The sequence below is a fragment of the Canis lupus genome, chromosome 3 (genome assembly GCF_048164855.1).
Source record: "Canis lupus baileyi chromosome 3, mCanLup2.hap1, whole genome shotgun sequence".
In the NCBI taxonomy this organism is placed as follows: Eukaryota; Metazoa; Chordata; class Mammalia; order Carnivora; family Canidae; genus Canis; species Canis lupus.
Genome location: NC_132840.1, coordinates 69,442,474 through 69,458,754, shown reverse-complemented (window position 1 = coordinate 69,458,754; position 16,281 = coordinate 69,442,474). Strand labels below are relative to the sequence as shown.

Below are 16,281 nucleotides of genomic sequence, written 5' to 3'. Positions count from 1 at the left end.
TTTGGCATTGTTTTGGGCATTCTTGCTGATATACTGTGCTGGAGCTAGGATCAGGTGATGTAAATACAGAAAGAGGAAGTAAAATTGTTATTATGTACCAATGATCTGTTTGTGTACTAGAAAACTCTACAGATTAAGTTGAAAAACTATGAAAAGTAGTATGACAATTTAGTAGCTGAAAATACAATAAAAAAAAATGAAAAAAAAAATGGACAGAGTGAGCAGACCAGTGGTTGCCTGGTAATGGGGTGGAGGGCAGGGAGGGAGAGATTGCAAAAAGGCATGAGGAAATTTTGGGTATAACAGATATACTCATTGCCCTAATTGTAGTGATCATTTCATGAGTGTATACATTGGTCAAACATATTAAATTCTCACTTTAAATATGGGTAGTTTATTAGATCTCAATTATCTCTCAATAAAGCTGTAAAAGCATGCAGCTCCTCTATATTGGTAAAATAAATTAGGAAATATAGAGAAAAATCCTGTTTGTTATAGCAACAAAACACATACAATATCTGGAACAGCCATAATGAAAGAGTGAGGAGTTACATAAATGACAGTACAAAACTTTACTTAGAGTTTATAAAAAGAACTTGAATAAATGGAGAGGTATACTATGTTCCTGGATAGGTAGACTGTCCTAAAGATGCCATTCTTCCTAAATTGCCATGCAAATTTAAAACAAAGGGAATCAGAAGGACAAAGAATTATTTTCTTCTGGGAGAGGTGGTGGGAGATGGGGGAAAAGACTGGAACTTGACCAAATGGGGCATCTGTGTGCATTCACTGCATCTTTCCCATATTCTGTTGCTTTAACACCTGGGGCCTCCCTGAGCTGAGCTGGGAGGGACCCCCTCTCCCAGGGTTAGCCAATTCCTAGAAATTGCCTGCGAGTCTTTTTCAAACACAAACCAGCCAATCCAGAGCCCACAGCCCCAGTCCCCTCTTTTATTATATGTGAGCTTCTATCTCTCTGCCCTAATCACCGAGCGCCAGGTATTGGACAACTAGACAGAGGCCTGCTGAAATTATTAAAACTGGCCAATGTGAAGTGTTGCTTCCCAGAGAAGTGACAATAAAGTCTCGTACCCTTGGTTTCCTCCCTGCTCTCCCCACCCCTGCCCTGCCCCTGTTTCTGACCGACTGACCCCAGTGTTTCCCTGGGCCCTCTGTGCTGTGGCATGACAGCATGGGATCTCTGAATAGAACAAAACATGTTAAAAAAAAAAAACAAAAACAAAAAAAAACATGTTCTCAGGGGCAGTTGTTTCCTAATCTGTTGGACTTAACTATACCTTAATAATAACTAAACTCATATAAACAGCCTGGTGGGCAGAATTCTTTTTTTTTTAATAATAAATTTATTTTTTATTGGTGTTCAATTTGCCAACATACAAAATAACACCCAGTGCTCATCCTGTCAAGTGCCCCCCTCAGTGCCCGTCACCCATTCACCCCCACCCCTTGCCCTCCTCCCCTTCCACCACCCTGTGGGCAGAATTCTTAAGAGAGGCCCCTCACAACCCTGGCCCTGGTTAATGCCAATCAAACACTAACCTAGCTACTGCTGTGAAGGGACTTCACAAAATGTAAATAAAATCCCAAGACAGCTGGCCTTAAAACACAGAGATTATTTGAGTGGCCTGACCCAATCGGGGAATCCCTTTAAAAACAGAGTTTTCTCTGGCCCGTGACAGGAGAGGAAGTTATAGAGAGGTGTTTCTACTGGCTTCAAGAAGAAGCAGCCAGCTGCTGTGCTGCAAGCGGCTGTGGGCACCACATGCCATAGAACCAGTGAGCCTGGAAGAAGACTCCAGCCTCAGATGAGAACTGCAGCTCCACCAGCACCATGATTTCAGCCTCCAACGCCTGAGCGGAGGGTTCAGCTAAGCTGTACCCCAGATTCCCAATCCGTGGCCCTATGATATGATAAATGTGTGTTGCCTCAGAGCCACTCTAGAGTTTGTGGCAATTCATTGTGGTGGCACAGAATGGTGGTTCAGAGAATGTCCTCTGGAGCCAGCCTGGGTTCAAATATCGGCTCTGCTGACCTTGAAGTAGTTACTTATACCTCAGCTTGCTCATCTGGAAAGTGGGAATAAATACAGTACCCGCCCCAGGGGTTAGTTGCTTGGAGCGTACCACCAATCTTGAGCAGGTCACCTGCAACTGCCACAGAGCCTCCATCTGCCTGCACACTCAAGCCCAATATTTAAGTGACTTCTTACCCATTTATAAGCACAGAGTAAGTGCTCTATAATTGTTTGCCATTTTCATGCCTCTAAATTTAGATAGAAGAACAATCAGTTGAAAATGACCAAGGATAAACAGTGTAAAATAAGGTTAATGAGATGGCTGGCTCTATCAGATATTAAAGATCAAAATCAAAACCAAAAGCAAAACCACAACAACAAACTCCTGAAGCTGTAATAATTAAATCAGGGTGCTAATGGCTCAAGAATAGACCATTGTTCAGTAGAATCCATAACCAGATACATACAATGTATACACATGTATCATCCACTTAACAAATATTTCTTGAGTGGGTGTTGCTCTACACACGGGTATGGCAGGAACACAAACAAAACAAAATCCCAACAGATGAAGTCCCTGTTCCCAAGTATCTTTTACTTAAATAGATGGAGCCAGAAGATAAACAATTATGTAAGGTTACGTGGGGGATAAACGCCATGAAGAAAACTAGTTAGAAAAAGAGGGACAAGGAAGGATGAGAGTGTTTAGGTGGGGGGGATGGGAGGCCTCTTGATCAGTGAGGAAGAAGTCAGTCAACTATGGGGCATGGGTGTCTAGGCAGAAGGAGGCTCTGTGGCAGGTGCAGGTGACCTGCTTGAGATTCATACATTCCAAGCAGAATGAGAGAAGTAGGCAAACAGCAAAAATGAGGCAAAAAAAAAGGCTTCTGTGAATTTTTAACCAGAAGGTTGCTAGATAAAGATACAAGACAGCAGTTAAATTTTAATTTCAGAAACACAGTAAATAATTGTTTAGTTTAAGCAGGTCCCGTGCAGATATTTGGGACATTCTTACACTAAAACTTGACTCATTATGTCTCCAGTTCAATTTTAACTGGATGTCCTGATTTTTTTTGTTGTTGTTGTTTGCTAAATTTGGGAACCTTAAAGGAGAAAAGATGGTCATGACATAGTGTCACGTTTAAAAATCACTATGATGGACTTCATGTCTGTGTCTCCCTCCCCCCAAATTCACTTGTAGAAATCCTAGCACCCATAGCAATGCTATTAGGGGGCGAGGCTTTGGGGTGATTAGGTTCTGAGGGTGGAGCCCTCAGGAATGAGATTAGTTCCTTTATGCCTCAGAGAACCCCTGTGCCCCTCCTGCCACGTGAGAACATACCAAGATGACCAGAAGTGGGCTCTCACCTGACACTGAACCTGCCGGGGCCTTGATCTTGGACTTTTAGCCTCTTGAACTGTGTTTCTATGGTATTTTTGTTATATCAACCCAAATGGACTGAGATAGTCATGACACAAAATTAGGTTTACAATACGATTTCAACCATATTAAAAATATATAGGAAAATGTCTGGGAAAGAATATACTAAAAACGTTAACCCCATTGCTCTTAGATAATTGCCTTATGGATCATATTTTAATTTTTCTTCTTTGTAGGTTTCAGTAATTTCCACATGCTCTAAAGTTTGTCTGATTTGTTCAAATCAGTGCCAAGTACCCTTGGCAGACAGGGAATGAATAACTGCTGATTATTGAATTATTGAATTTATTGTACTCGTGGTACTTTTAAATCAGGAAATCTTCAGTTCAAGTGCGGGAGGCAGAGCTCTAGATAAGTTCACTGTCTATGGGGCCCAGAAAGAGGGGGCAGAGAGTTCCAAGGGGGAGCCCTGGGTGCCGACTGCCACGGTCATCCCAGGAGAGGCTGGGCACCTCCCCAAGGTTTCCATGCAGTAGGGGCAGATTTGTGAGGTTTGGGTGGACGGTACAGTTCAGGGACTGCAGACCTTGTGGGACCGTGAGAGGCAGGAACAGATGACTGAAACCCCTGAGAGGTGTGCCAAGATCCCTAAAGCTGGGTGGGTCCCCTGGATTTTGTACAGCTCTGCTTGGGCCTTTAGCAATGGTTGAAGACAGGCTGCTGAGACATTGCACTCTCCCTCGCCCCTGCAGTAGATCTTCGGGGGGAAATGGGCCATTTCCACTCTTCTAAAAGCATCCTAATGGATGCTGAGTTATTCCCTGAAAAGTGTTTGGCGTGAACAGACCAACCTCCTGGAGGCTCATAGTCTTACAGGCACCAGAGATTTGGAGTGTGTTACTAACAAGCATACTGCTTCCACAGACCATCCTCCTGTTGGGAACCACAAGCTTCCAGAATTCCAGACTTCAGTGTCTGTGTGTTCTGCCCATGGAAGAAAACAAACAAACAAAAGATGGAGAAGCAAGGGAGGGAGAGCAGGAGTGAAATCCTCACTCAGGTCCCACCCCGGGGCTCTGCAGGAGAAAAGCCCCAGGCAATTACTGACCAGTGCGACAGTGTTAATGGGGCTTTTGTGCCCTGTTTGTGTGGCTGTCCTTTGCTCTAGATGGCTCCTCACTTGGCCTCAAATCCCCAGGCCAGTCCAGTGCCTGGTGCTAGCAAGCCAGGCGGATACATGTTTATTGATCCCAACGGAGCTCTTCAGTTCAGTTCTGTCACCAGACGAATGCAAACAAAGCTTAAAAATCTCTCCTTAAAAAATGAAATCTGCACAGCAGGGCCAACGGTCACCAGCACCAGTAGAACAGAACCCCCTTTGCCCAGCCTGGGTCTTTGGGGTAAACTCATTGCAACTTCCAGATGATGACTGGGCTTGGGAGTCCCTGGGTGCCAAACGTGACGTGCCGGGGAAGAAGGTCTGGCTGGTGAATTGGTCAAGGCCTCCCAGAGGCTCATGTTTTCTGCAAAGAACAGAGACTGAAGTCAGCTCTAGGGTCTCCCAACTCAAAGGCCCTCATTCTGGTCTGTCCCTTTCTGCTTTAGTGATGGGTCCCTGCCCGGAGAACCATGTGGGGGAGCACCCGTGGACCCAGAGGGTGGGAGGAGGTCCACCATGAGAAAGCCACCCACGATCACTTCCATCTGCCTTGCTCTGTTCATCATTGACCCAGGCATGCTCTCACAGAGTTGCTCATGTGGCAAGTGCTTATTTTATCTTATTTTTAAAATATTTTATTTATTTATTTATTCATGAGAGACACAAAGAGAGAGGCTGAAACATAGGCAGAGGGAGAAGCAGGCTCCTTGCGGGGACCCCCATGTGGAACTTGATCCCAGGACCCCGGGATCACGTCTTGAGCCGAAGGGAGACGCTCAACCATTCAACCACTGAGCCACTCGACAAGTGTTTATTAAACACTCATCTGAGCCAGGAGCTCAGCTGGATACTGGGGCACAGCAAAGAGGTGACGTCCCCCGGGGCTCAGCTTGCCGATCCAGGATGCCTGCCTATTTGCCCTCACCCCCTATATTCACCAGGTGCAACCCCACTCACCCTCTGACTCTTCCTCCAGCTTGCCAAGCCCAGGCCTATATCAGGGCCTTTGTGTTTGCTTTTGCTTCTCCCCAGGGCTTTACAAGACTGGCTGCTTCTACTCATGCAGCTCAAAGGTACCTCCCTACCACCTTAGACAGGTGCCCGTGGTCACCCTTGGATGCCCTGATTACTCTAAACTCACTTTATAGTATTTGCTTAGCACTGTATTGTTTGCTTCCCTCCCTCTGGACCTCAGCTCCGAGAGAGCAGGGCCCTTTCTGCTTTGCTTTCTGTTTCTGCTTGGTGTGTGGAACAGGGCTTGGCAGACAGTGGGTGCTCAGGAAGCATTGACGGAGCCAATCTCTGGCTGGACTTTCCTGATCTCACCTGGTCTCTACAGGTGCTTTGATCACCGGGAGAGAGAAACATTTTATCCTTAGCTTGGCCTACACGAGCTGACCTATTTGAAAAAATTATGAAGCAAAGATGGAAAACTGAGTATATTTGAAAAGCTGACAAATTAATCAAATATATATCCCAAGGTGACCTAAAGCCTCATGGGCTTGGCTGACACCCATGCTGGCTGATCCTGCTTGGAGGGGGTGTTAGGTTCTGCTCGCTGCTAGATTTGGAGGGATCGGCAGGTGCCAATCTGGGTAAGGACCTAGGATGTGCTTCCCGGCCCTGGCTGCCACATGGACTCCGTAGTGTCCTGGCCTCTCTGGCGGACCCAGGCTTTTGCTCTGGGGACAGTAGCTTTATAGAAACAAGTCTAGGGCTCCCGGCTGTCCTGCCCGAATGGCAGACATGTCCATTGCTTATTCTGGAGGAGTCTCTCACTCTGTTCTCCCTGTCTGCAGGATGTCCACTCTCTGGGTCAATGGGTGACTTTTCCTGCTTTTCGTTTGGATGAAGTCTGACTTCTTTCCCTACCTGGTCTGAGCTGGTGCCTGGCCCGGCAGCAGTTGGGTCTCGTGGCCCTGAAATGAAAGACATCCATTCCTCATGCAGTTTTCAAAGATCCTGAGAAAGTGGAGGGGGCTCTTGCCCTTGGTCATGGCAGAGACAGAAGCCCAGGCCGCCTGGGGCAGAAACAGCTTGGGAACGTCCCACGGCAGGTGGGAGAGAGGTCAGGCTTGTCTGCTTGTCTGTCCAGGCTCTCCAGTGCCCCTCTGCCATTGCGAGTAATGAGCACGCTTCTCAGGCTGGTCCACCAGTCCCCAGGCTGTCAGGGTCCTCAGGAAGCAAAGGGCACAGGGGATTGAACCTCAGTTGAGGCAGGTGCTGCGAGTGACAGGCTGGAGTAGCATAGGGAGTATCTAACCCCAGCGCCCCACTCCCTCTTTTCCTCGTGAGCTGGGGGCAGGAGTGGTGTGGTCGTCTTTGTCTTAATGGAATGGGGCACATCCATGAGATGGAGAAGTGATGTGTGACTATTGGTATAGCTCCCGGCCCAACGATGCCCATGTGCATTTCGGGAAGAAGGGGCCTTGAGAGAATGTCTGACCCACTTCCTTGGTTATCTATCATCATTAAGGCTCACATTCTAAGTCCCCACTCTCTTCCCTGAGACAGTGAGCATCCCACTTCCGCCCACCACCTGCCAGTGAAAGGTTCAAGCCCCATCAGCGTTCTCCTGCGGTCCACTCTCCTAGACGTGCCGGGTATTTTTACCTCCCTCAGTTCTCATGAAGACACTCACTGGAGTTGGTATTTTAAGCAACATTTTTCAGGGAAGGGCATGGAGGCTCCTAGATGTCTCTAATGGGCATGAAGAGTGTGGGGCACCTCGAGACGACCTGGAGGGCTCCACAGAGGACAGACACCTGCCTGGATTTTCATGGATGAGTTGAAGGTCCCTGGATAGATAAGAGGGCAAGGGTATTACGGGCAGAGGGAAAGCCCTCCCAATAGCTTCAGGGTGAGAAACATCCTCTTGTGCTGGGAAAAAAATGCTCAATTATAGCTGCAGTTGAGAAAAATCAGGATGGCCCTTATGCACTGGGCTGGGACTTTGTCCTGGGGCAATGCTGAGTGTGTGTGTGTGTGCATGTGTGTGTGTGACATGTCCGTGTGTGCCTGTACATGTGTGTGTGCATGTGTGTGTAAAGGCGTTTACTCTGAGCAGAATCACTGATGGTTTCTGGATTTGATCATCTCTGTGATAAGAGGCAGATAATGCAGGGGCCGTGGGGCTGGTGGTAGACAGACCAGCTGGGAGGTCATCACAGCGCCCAGTAATATTTACTGATGTTTCCTAGTGCTTATTCTATGCCAGGCATGGTGCTGGGCACTCTGCAAAGGAGTCAGCTCGGAAACCTTGCAAAAGCCTGTGAGGTGGGTATTACTATTTTTCTCGTGTTACCTACAAGGAAACCGAAATTTTGAACAAAGAGGTAACTTGAACAAGGTCACATAGCTGCCAGCATAAACTGGGATCTGAACATGGCTCTCTCCCCCCAGATTCCAAACCCTTGGCTGACAAGGGCCTATGTTTGGGCAGATTGAAAGTAGAGGAAGAGTCTGAGAATGATTTAGGAGTTAAAACCTGTGAATTTGGTAAGTGGATGCATTCAGGGAGTGAGTGAGGGAGAGAAGCGTCTGGAGTCTGAAGAAAGAAAAGATTTTATGGAACCGGCATTAGTTTTTTGACGTCAGATTCAGCTGGTGCAATGGAGCTGGATCCTGACCACTCACCAACACATGGACTGGCCCTCCGTGTTTCCTTCACCACTGGTCAGCCATCCATCTATGCTCTCCCCGGCGAGAAAAAGGTTGACCAAACAGGACTCTAGGTTGGTACTGACCCAGCCAACCTGCTGTCTTTGGACACGGTCATTCCATCGGTTCCTCGGCCCCTTGACTGCATTGTCATCTAAGTCCAACTTCAGGATCTGGGATTGTGAAGCCAAAGATACTGGCCTTTTTGGCTATTAATCTAATAATTCTATCAGAAAGGAAAACAAGGTATGTGAGGTGTGGCAGGTTCAGGATGGACCCATGCTGGGGATGTCAGCAGCTTCCCGAAGGTACAAAAGCCACCTGTTTAATAGGCAGATCTGGAGCTTATCCTGGGATGGACTTCGGGCACATCTTCCATCCCTTTAGAAAGATTGAGGCATTTGTTTCTTGCAATAACGTTTAACAAATTTCAGTTGAGTGCTTGCAATGTGGCAGGCATGTCTTTTGTCCCGTCCCTTATCCTTGGAGACTCTTGGAGGGATCCCAACAAGACGGGTTGAACACTCTGCATGTCATCCTCAAGCCATGGAATATAATTCTTCCTGGTCAAGAGGCATAACGTCATTTCAGCAATCTGCATGCTGCTCGGATTGGCAAATTCTCCTTATCGATGTTTGTTCTAGATGTTCTAATCTGGGGACTTTTGTCCTTGACAGGAGATGGAGGCAGTGCAGGAACTGAAGATTCAGTTGGTTTTACACCATTAGTACTAGGACGACAGGAGGGACCTGACAACAGATACTTTTTGAGAACTTTCCTCTGTGCGAGGTTTTGCTTGTCTGTCTGTTTCTAAGGCATCATTCCTATAATCCTCACAACACACCTGCAGCGGAAGAACTATTATCCCCATCATATGGACCAGGAAACTGAGGTTCCAAGAGGTTAGGAAATTTGCCCAAGGTCATACAGCCAGTGCTTGAGAGGTGGATCTAGCCATTCTCTGTTCTCATGACTCTGTTCCCAGAAAGGCCTTTTATGTCATCACTGGTGGCTCATGCTGGCTTCAGCCTTGCTAACATTATACCTGAGGGTTTGTGTCACTCCTTTGTATTCATTCTGTGCTACTGCATTTCTCCCACATTGGAGTCATTTGCAATCGGATTGTCAGAATTTCATTTTTGAAAGTCATCCCTCTAGAGCTGTCTTCCCAGAGTGTATGAAGTCATGGGACCAGCCTCTCTCCTGCAAAGGTTTTTGCAATCTGCCTCTGTAAAGTCTCAGGTTCATGTCAGACCATGCCCAGCTTTTCCCATCATGAATAGCATAACCTGTGAGATGACCTGGCTACTGTTGCTCAGGATTTTTCTCCCTGTTCTTTCACCAAGCAGCTCACCCTCACTGGAGTGGAATTAGGTTCAAAATAAATGCTGTGCCCTGTCCTCAACCTCTGCTTTCTGGGAGGTTAAATTGCTGAGGGAAACCACGATTGTATTGAATGTTTTTCTGCTTTTTCCTGCAAGGATAGCTCCCACAATGAAACGTAGTTATAAATAAGATTAATTAAACAATTTAGACTGGGAAATGATATTTCTGTTCTTTCTTTCTTTCTTTTTTTCTTTCTTTCTTTCTTTCTTTCTTTCTTTCTTTCTTTCTTTCTGAGGAATTTTGATTTGTCTATACGACAGCTTGTGAGGGACTTACGTGGATCTCTATCTGTGCATGTTTCTGTAATATGGATCTGTGGGGGGGTCTAAGAGGAACTACAATGGAGTATATTTTACTACATTGGAGCAATTTTACGTAAAACAATATAGAGGAGAAGTACGCACATTGGTTTTCGAGACAAACAGACATGGATTCCAGTGCTTTTTTTTTTTTTTTTATGCTTTTTAAAGACTTGATTAGCTCTGAGACTCGCATAGATACCTATCATCTCTAAGCTGTATTTTTCTTACCTGTAAAGTGATGGTATGGCATTTCGCAGGGTGCACGAGGACTAAGTAAAATAATGCAGGTAAAAGCTTCACAATGCGTGGAACATAGTAAAGAGCCCATTAACTTGGGATATTATTATTATTATTGTTATTATTATTATGGACAACTGCATCTGTTGTTACAGGAGACTATTTCAGTTTGCATTTTTGTGTGTGAGTCAGAATGTGGAAGTCTGAGTACAAGCCTCTGGGATGTTTAAGGCTCATTGCTACTCTTTAACAGACATTCACAGATAGAGCACAGTGTGCCCTGAGGGCAGTGGGGGGATAGGGGTGGAATCCTTCTACAGGAAGGGTCAGAAGAGCCGGAGCATCTATGCTGGAGAGGAGAGGTGACCTCAGAAGTGCAGGGTCAGAGCATGAGAGAGTCCCTCGGAAACTAGAAGGGTCTCAGTGGGAAGAAGATGGAGGGGTCCTGTGTGTGTTCTCCAAAGCACAGAAGGAAGATTTAATAGGTGAAGGCAGTTTTCCATTCAGAGAGAGAGAGAGAGAGAGAGAGAGCTCTGACATCCCAGGTGGCTGTGGGACAGGCTTATCCCCTGGGGAGTGCTCATATAGAGGCTGGGGCTCTCTCCCCTATGGAGAGGCCAAACCAGAAATATTGAAGGAGGTGCTTTCTGAGTCCATGTTTTCTTTTCTTTTCTTTCTTTCTTTTTTTCTTTCTTTCTTTCTTTCTTTCTTTCTTTCTTTCTTTTTCTTTTTTTTCTTCTTTCTTTTTTTTTTTTTTTTTAAAGATTTTATTTATTTATTCATGAGAGACACAGAGAGAGAGGCAGAGACACAGGCAGAGGGAGAAGCAGGGTGCCTGACGGGAGCCTGATTTGAGACTCGATCCCAGGACCCTGGGATCATGATCTGAGCCAAAGGCAGATGCTCAACCACTGAGCCACCCTGGTGCCCCTGAGGCTGTTTTCCTCTCTGGATTTCTGGGGAAAGAGCAGCGGCCTGTATATGGGTATTTCCTCAACTGAAACTCCAAGTGATTTCCAGGCAGCACAACATTTGTTTTTTAGAAAGAAAGAAAAAAAAAAAAAAAAAAAAAAAACCCAGCCAGCTCAGAGGTGACAAGGGTGACAGAGCTACAATTATCACCTGCTCCTCACCACCTAGTGTATCGTGGGAAAGGTACTGACAGCTCTGAACTCTCTTTGTGTGGGGAGTTGAAGCCCCCAACCTCTGCTCAGAACATTTGACGCAGACAGACAGCTGGGGCCCGCGAGGGGGTGGGGTGGGGGTGGAGGGGGCTCTCACCTCCTCCCTCTCTCTCTCTTTCTGCTGTGGGAGGGGGCTGAGAGGCCCTCTACGCATTTCCATTCCTGGACAGATTTTTATAATACTCAGCTAGGTGGCACTTAAGAGTCTTCTCCAGGTGCCAGACCTTGCACAAGAGAAGAGGATTATGAGCCTGAGATGAAGTGACCTCTGTCAGGGGGCAGGATGGAGGAGTGACCTCCAGAGGGCGCCAGAGGGATTCAATGTTAAGGTGCTGCTAAAAAAAACAAAAAACAAAAAACAAAAAACAAAACAAAACAAAACCGAGGTCGTTCCTCTTGGATGAAGGAGGAAGGACTTGGGGCACAAAGACCAGGTGAAAGCTGATTCTACCTGAAGCCAGTGTAACCCTCTAAGTTAATGATATTTGAATTTAAAAAGTGAATAAGCGTATATATGTAACACATATACATATATATGTGTTATATAAATATGCCCTGATTCTGCTTATTTGGCATGTGACCTTGGACAGCTCATTTCACCATTTAGATCTTCAGCTTCCTCATCTGTCAAATGGGGGTGGCAATACCTACCCCGAAGACTAGTTCCAAAGACTAGAAGAGATAAAGTAGGACTAAATGAGATGGTGCAGACCAGGGTGGGAGGGGCGGGGCAAAGAATCACTGCCAAGGACCTGGTGCCCAGGGGCGCAACTCGCCCATTGTCCTCAAACTGACCTCACCCTGCCGCTCACATGTGTCCAACCACTCTCCAGGCGAACATTCGTGCTCTTATCATAAAGAAGACTGAATTGAGGGAAAAGCATCCCGGAATGCGTGGTAGACTCTGAGTCTGATGATTTCTTTAATCAACAGACACAAAGCACCAGCGCTCTCCTGCGGAGGTCTGTGGAGTGTTTGCTATGAGATGAGAGTCCTCAGAGGCCCCCCAAGGAAGGTTGGGAAGCCTGGAGGTAATGTGTGGAAAGCGCCTGCTCCCCAGAGGAGGAGGGCCTCCCTGGCCAGGGCAGGGCTCTGATTTCTCTCCTGCCAGGCTGCTGGGTGACAAAGAATGTAGCACACACCCACTGACAGGCCCCAGCAGGCTTGACCGAGCTCCTTGCAAAGTCTGGCATGTTTCCCTTTCCTCTTCTACAATACCAGCTCCAAACTAGGGCATTACTTGGGGAGGACTGCCAGTTCATCAGAACGTTTGTCACTTGGCCTCCATCAGCGATGAGGGCTCTTCTCAGCTATCCTATAGTACTGAGAGAAGGGGTAGAGACTTGCAGCTGGGAAAATGTGCAAACTCCCCAGAAGAAGGCTCCCAGCTGCCTCCCAAGTCCACCACCAGGAATGAAATGTTCCAGGCGTTCTCTGCAGTTCAGCTCTTTGGTCTGTAGAGCGGCGCCCTAGAGCTACTCTGTTAGGTTCCACTACCCACTATCCAGGGGGCTGGTTTCATCCCAGCAGCTGCAACCACGGCCACCCCACTTCCAGTGGCCACACCCCTGGCTGCCCCATAGTTCTGTCTGTACTCATCCTGTAACTGGTGCTGTAGCCTCTTGCTCCTCAGACTGCTCCCTAGATCAGTACCTTGCTGTGACTTCTGAGTGCTTGTTAGAAATGCAAAATCTCAGCCCTCCTCCCTCCGCAGGCAGACGGAGTTAGAATCTGCATTTTAACAAGATCCCCAGAGAATATGTGTGCACTTTAAAGTCTGAGAAACATACCTCTGCTCACCTATGGGCTTTCATCACTGCCCAGCTCCTTTCTGGTAAGGGTAACGCTCAAGATAACTTCTGGGTACTCAGCACCAGGGGCGGAGAACATGGCACAGAGAAATGGTCACAGGCATCTTGGCCTGAAGCCAGAGCCAACTAGCATCGCTGGGCCCTGACTGTGTGTCAGGCATGTGTAGGCACCGTTGACCTCCTCGTATTCCCTCTCCACAAGGCAGCGTGCTATACCCCATACACAGAGGAGCAAACTGAGGATCCAAAAGGCTCAGAACTAGCTCATCTCTCCAGAGCTATTAGAAAGGCCAGATGGACAAGGAGAGGAAGGGAATTCCAGCACAGAAACAGCCAGTGCAGAGGCATGGGGGGGGGGGGGGATCCTGTCTTTGGCATCACAGTTAAGAAGCCCTGTCTGGGGCAGCCCTGGTGGCACAGCGGTTTGGCCCTGCCTGCAGCCCAGGGTATGATCCTGGAGACCCGGGATCGAGTCCCACTTCGGGCTCCCTGCATGGAGCCTGCTTCTCCCTCTGCCTGTGTCTCTGCCTCTCTCTCTGTGTCTATGAATAAATAAATAAAATCCTTAAAAAAAAAAGAAGAAGAAGAAGAAGAAGAAGAAGCCCTGTCTGCACAGTGCTGGGCTGGGTATTGATTTGTTGGTTCATTCATTCTCCCCACAGCTGCTTACTGGTACCTCCTGTGCGCCATGCTGTGTGCTGGGCAAAGCAGTTATCCATATGGAGCAAGACAGACATAATCTCTGCATTCAAGGAGCTTTCTCCTGGAGAAGAAAGATTCACTAAAAATAATTTAATTATAATTAAAATAAGAGCCACAAAGGTTGGGGATCCCTGGGTGGCACAGCTGTTTGGCACCTGCCGTTGGCCCAGGGCGTGATCCTGGAGACCCGGGATCCAATCCCAAGTCGGGCTCCCGTGCACGGAGCCTGCTTCTCCGTCTGCCTGTGTCTCTGCCTCTCTCTCTCTCTGTGTGACTATCATAAATAAATTTAAAAAATTTAAAAAAAAAAAGAGCCACAAAGTTTTTTTTTTTTTTTTTTTTAAGGAATCTAGCTTAGTCTTGGAGGAGAGGATACGGTCTATAAATCCACAGGAGACTCTCCTTCCCTGTAGGCTCCTCTCCTTTTCAGAACTCCCTGATTTGCTGTCTTTTTTCTGGGTAGGCCATTCATCTCCTTTTACCCATAAGCTGCAATCCTAGGTGCATACCCAGTGCCGCACACAAGGATGCTGGCAAAGGGAGCAGGGCAGGAGCCTACCCTGTGGGAGATGGGAGACAGAGCCCAGGATTCCCCTTGGGTCTCTGGATGGAGTGGAAGAGTGCTGAACACGACTCTGTTTTTCCTAACCTCACGAGTCCTGGAAGGCTGTAGTTTCATGCATTTTCAAGGCCAGGTGTCCTTGTGAGGAAGTTCCAGAGGAAGGCCACATCAAAGCAAGGCCGATCGTTCATTCTTCTCTTTGACAAAGTCTGCTCCATACTCAGGCACAGCTGTAGTTCTTCCCCATGTTTCTATTTTATGGCTGTGCTTTGATTTGAGGGCTCCAATTCTCTCACTTGGGTTCTGGCAGCCTGCAAATAAGCCAGCAAATGGTTCCAGCAAATGACCTTGGCATATGGGGCAGCTGCAGTGACCAGCCAGGGTTTGCCAGGGAGGCTGTGTTGCTGTGCCAGGAGTCAGGAGCATGGGAGTTTCCATATCAGCCTGTTTCTGTTGCCTGTTGCTGCATGAAAAAAGCACCCCAAAATTATCAGAACAAGCAGTGGCTGAAATGAACAATGACTTATTTCTCAGAGTTCTGAGTGTTAACTGGGCTCAGCTGAGAGGTTCTTCTCTATTCTACAAGTTGTAGCTGAATCTCTCATGAGTCTGCATTCATCTGGGAGCTGGACAGAGCTGGAACATCCAAGATGACCTGTCATCCTTCATCTATGTGGTCTCTCATCTTTCAATAGTCTACTCCAAGCCTCTCTACAACATGGCAGGCAGCTTCCAAGAGGGGGTGTTCCAAGAGGACAAGCCCCAGTGTGCAAGCACTAATCCAGCCTCTGTTCGCATCATCTTTGCTAATATCCCATGGCCAAACCAAGGCACATGACCAAGTCCAGCATCACTGTGGGAGGGGATTGCACAAGGGGTAGCTACTGGGAAATGTGGCATGGTGGTGACCACTGATGTCACAGTCTACCATGTGGCCGCTGGAAGTGCAGTTATCAGTAACTCTCAGGAAGGTCACATAGGGCTTGATCAGGCAAGTCTAGAAAATCAAAGAACAGCTCTGGGAGGTACATGTAGCTTTAACATGTCCCATTCAATCAGTTATTGATAAGTAGACACTCCAGCTAGTACCAGGCACTGTGCCAGACAGTGAGCAAGCATACCAAGATGACCAAGACACCATCCCTGCTCTCAAGGAGCCCATAGATCATTGGCTACAGACAGACAGGTAGACAATTCTATAGTATGTGTGATCTGTACCTGAACTGAGTTTTGTCTTGTATCCTATGGAGTCAAAGAGAAGAGGAAGTTAAGTCAGATCGGAGTTTAGGGGAGGCAGAGAAGACTTCCCTAGGAAAGGAATATTTGAGTTGCATTTTGGGGCAACAGTGGAGGTTGGTTGGGTGGATTTGCAGTTAGACATTCCAAACTCAGGAGATAGTGTGTCAAGACATAGGGATGAGAGATGCCTTGACACCACCAGAAAAATGGGATGTGGTTGCTTATTCCACACATCTAGAAGGAAGGAATGAGCCAAGAAAACCTAGAACATGAAGGTTCATGTACTTTATCAAGCCCCAATCCTTTGAAACCAAGGGAGAGCATTAAAAAGACATCTTCTTCTTGTGTAATGGCATTTAAATCATTTCCTGTAATAAACACATTTACCTGTGTAGGATATAATACAAAGGGGAAAACATTATTCTGGCGGCTATCCACTGAATAAGGACACTGGTGCCGAAACACAGTTATGATTCGATGGCAGCCTGTTGGGAGTCCAAGGCAGTTGGAATGTGGAGCAAAGGAGACATCGGAGAGGCGCTCAGGAAGTCACAAATGTGAGATTTGGTGTAGAGGCAGTAGGAGGGCTAAAGAGAAGGAAATAAGGATTAATGCCTCCTGC

The 16,281-nt window shown here is 47.1% G+C and overlaps 1 long non-coding RNA gene across 2 annotated transcripts in view; it reads right to left on the bottom strand.

The window, feature by feature from the left end:
• Positions 1-3,784: 3,784 nt before the first annotated feature.
• Positions 3,785-16,281, bottom strand: part of LOC140630980 (uncharacterized) — a 25,920-nt gene continuing 13,423 nt past the window's right edge. Inside the window, exons 3-5 of one of the 2 annotated variants that reach the window (XR_012028643.1) lie at positions 16,047-16,246; positions 14,508-14,883; positions 3,785-4,940 (exon numbers count right to left, since the gene is read on the bottom strand). This is a non-coding gene — a long non-coding RNA (uncharacterized lncRNA). Of the gene's footprint in view, positions 4,941-14,216; positions 14,884-16,046; positions 16,247-16,281 lie in introns of those variants that run through there. The other variant, XR_012028642.1, reaches the window with a different exon arrangement.